Here is a 3,468-nt window from a genome sequence, read left to right on the forward strand (position 1 = left end):
CCTATTAAGATGCAACCAGTCCCTCTTGTACAATTTATCCTTACCCCAAAACATATTCCAATGACCCAAGAATTTAAATCCTTGTTTCTGGCAGCAGTTTCTCAGCCACACGTTCAAGCCCATTATCGCCCTGTTCCTGCCTTCTCCAGCCCAAGAAACTGGAAGCAAAGCGGAGATAACCACCCTGGAAGTCCTGCTTTTCAGCCTCAAACGTAAGGTTCCACTGAGATTTGAACTCGGATCGCTGGATTCAGAGTCCAGAGTGCTAACCATTACACCATGGAACCATTCTTCCGAGTTCTCTGAAGTCCCGCTGTAGAATGCCCCTCCTTTTCTTCCTGATGTCATTAGTGCCGACATGCACCACCACCTTCGGCTCTTCACCTTCGCCCTTGAGGATTCCCTGCACTCCATCAGTGGCGTCCTGGATCCTGGCACCAGGAAGGCAACACACCGTCCTCAAATCCCACCTGTTGATGCAGAAACTCCTTTCAGTTCCTCTCACTATGGAGTGCCCTATTACCGCAGCTCTGCGTGATATCTGACTCCTCGGCTCTGCTTCTACGCCAATTTTTGACTCGCAGACCTGCCTGCCTCGCAGACTGGCAGTGTCATCTGTCTCGACAGTTTCCAAGAGAGTCAACCCGTTTACAATAGGTACTTCCCCTGGGGTGTCTTGTACTTCATTCATGCCTTCCTTCCTCATCAACATCCCCCTTCTCTCTTCTGGTATCCTTGGTGTAATGACCTCACTGTAGGTCCTGTCCAGAAAATTCTCGTTCTCTCGGATGAGCCTGAGGTCAACTAATTCTTTCTTCAGTGCTGCACAACCAGAATCCAGAAGCAGTTAAGATATACTGGGATTGGGAATGGCACTCAATATGAACAAATAGGAAATGATATGGAATATTAAAATTCTGTGCCAGGGTTGCTAAAATTAAGTCTGCTTATCAATTACAGATAATTACATAACTTGTATCCATAACAATGCTGATTACATAGGTAGTAGGAACTGCAGATGCTGGAGAATCTGAGATAACAAGGTGTAGAGCTGGATGAATACAGTAGGCCAAGCAGCATCAGAGGAGCAGGAAAGGTCTGGACCATTCTTCACCAAAGCTTCAGCCTTCCTGCTCCTCTGATGCTGCTTGGCCTGCTGTGTTCCTCCAGCTCCACACCTTGTTATCTCTGATTACATTGGCAGTCAGGGACATTAACAACAACCTCCATTGATATTCAGGTCATCGATCATGGTATAGCATTCTCTCTGCACTTAGAGAGGTAATGTAAACATACAATATCTTTTGAATAAAAGTACACTTTTCAACAATAATAAAATTAAATGAAAGTTGAGACCTGACTACAAAGCTCTGCTGATGCTGAGACACAGAATATGAAGTATGTGAGAGCAGGGATATGATGGGCTAGTGGTGTTATTGCTGAACTGTTAACCCAGAGAACCAGGTAATGCTCTGGGGACCCGGGTGCGAATCCTGCCACAGCAGACGGTGGAATTTAAATTCAATGAAAATATCTGGATTTAAGAATCTAATGGTGATTGTCAATCCATTGTTGATTGTCTGAAAACCCCTCTGGTTCACTAATGTCCTTTAGGGAAGGAAACTGCCATCCTTACCTGGTCTGGCTGACATGTGACTCCAGACCCTCAACAATGTTGTCTCTTAACTCTCCTCTGGGCAGTTAGGGATGGGTAATAAATGCTGCCTAGCCAGTAACGCCCTCATCCTGTGAATAAATAACGGCAAAAAAGCAAGGAGCAGGATTCATCAATTCAGCCTCTTGAGTCTGCTCTGCGATTTAATGCGATCATGACTGATCTCATCTTTGCCTCAAGTCCACTTTCCTGCCCATTCCTCATAACCCTTCAACCAATAATTAATTAAAAACCTGCCTATTTCCTCCTTAAATTTATTCAATGTCCCAGAACCCACTGTACTATGTGGTAGTGAATTCCACAGATTCACAACCCCTTCAGAGAAGTAATTTCACCTCATCTCGGTTTTAAACCTGCCATTCCTTATCCTAAAGCCATTACCTTTCATTCCAGATTGCCCCACATGATGAAATGTCCTTTCTACGTCCACTTTGCCAATCCCCTTTAGCATTTTATACACCTCAATTAGATCTTCTCTCATTTTCCTAACCTCCAGAGAATATCTGCTCAATCACTTTCACAGGACAAACCCTTCATCTCTGGAGCAGCAAATTACTGCAAATGCTCTAATCCGTACTGAAAACAAAAAATGCTGGAAATCACAACAGGTCAGGCAGCATCCATGGAGAAAGAGCAAGTTAAGGTTTCAAGTCTAGATGACTGTATCTATTATTGTGCCTATAACTCCATCCATTTGAGGTTCAATATGAGGCTGTGTGCAGTAATCATATTGTTCCTTGGTTATTGAACCCAAGGGATTTTTCCTGGACATTTCTTCTATCATTCTGCATAGCTTTCACAGTCAATTAATTATAGATTTCCTGCTTATCCAGGGGCAATGGTCAGAAATCCTGGCTGCTCATAATTCACTTTTAATCCAGAGCTACTTTTTTCAACATTGCTCACAGATAAAGTCTATATAATTGTCGTTCTTTGTAACTATCACACTATACTTTTTCTAATTATTTTTACATGTATCATAATGCCTGGTTATATGGCAATATTAATGGTCAGAAAAATAATGGTCAGGAGATTTCAATGAATTTTGAAGAAAAAAGAAACAGGTATTGCATTAAGAAAAGGAAACCGTTGATACAACGGTAGTTCTGAATGTTGGTAGAAGTCAAATATCAGATAGCTGAACTGATATAAGGAAAGATATACTGGCATTGGAGACAGTCCATAGAATGGCTTACTGGGATGAGACCAGGTGCAGAGGAACTTTCTTATTAGGAGAAGTTGAGTGTAGAGTCATTGAGTCATACAACAAAGAAATAGACCCTTCAGTTCAGCAAGTCCAAGCTTACAACAATCCTAAACAAAACTAGTTTCACCTGTCTGTGCTTGGCCATGTCCCTCCAAACATTTCTTGCTATATGTACTTGTCTAAATGCCTTTTAAACATAGATAGTGACAGAGTCATACAGCGTGGAAACAGAAACTTCAGCCCAACCAGTCAGTAGATTGGGCCTGTAAGCATTGGAATTTAGCAGAATAAGAAGCAATCTTATTGAATACACAGGATTCTGAGGGGACTTGATAGTGTGGAGAGATTATTTCCCTCTGTGGAAGAGTTGAGGACTAGACAACCTACTCTCAGGATAAGGAGTCACACGTTTCAAGCAGAGATGAGGAAGAATGTCTTAACCTGTGGAGTTAATCTATGGAACTCTTTACTGCAGAGGACTATTGGCGGTTGGGTTGTTCAGTATGTTGAGATGGACAGATTTTTAATCAGAAGGGAATGAAGGGTTATGGGGAAAAGGCAGGAAAGTTGAATTGAGGATTATCAG

At 42.3% G+C, this 3,468-nt stretch overlaps 1 non-coding gene across 1 annotated transcript; it reads right to left on the reverse strand.

Annotated features, from left to right (window-relative positions):
- Positions 1 to 215: 215 nt before the first annotated feature.
- trnaq-cug (transfer RNA glutamine (anticodon CUG)) lies at positions 216 to 287 on the reverse strand. Its single transcript has one exon. It is a non-coding gene; the product is annotated as a tRNA-Gln (tRNA).
- Positions 288 to 3,468: the final 3,181 nt, after the last annotated feature.

This window comes from Stegostoma tigrinum, chromosome 24, assembly GCF_030684315.1.
Source record: "Stegostoma tigrinum isolate sSteTig4 chromosome 24, sSteTig4.hap1, whole genome shotgun sequence".
NCBI lineage: Eukaryota > Metazoa > Chordata > Chondrichthyes > Orectolobiformes > Stegostomatidae > Stegostoma > Stegostoma tigrinum.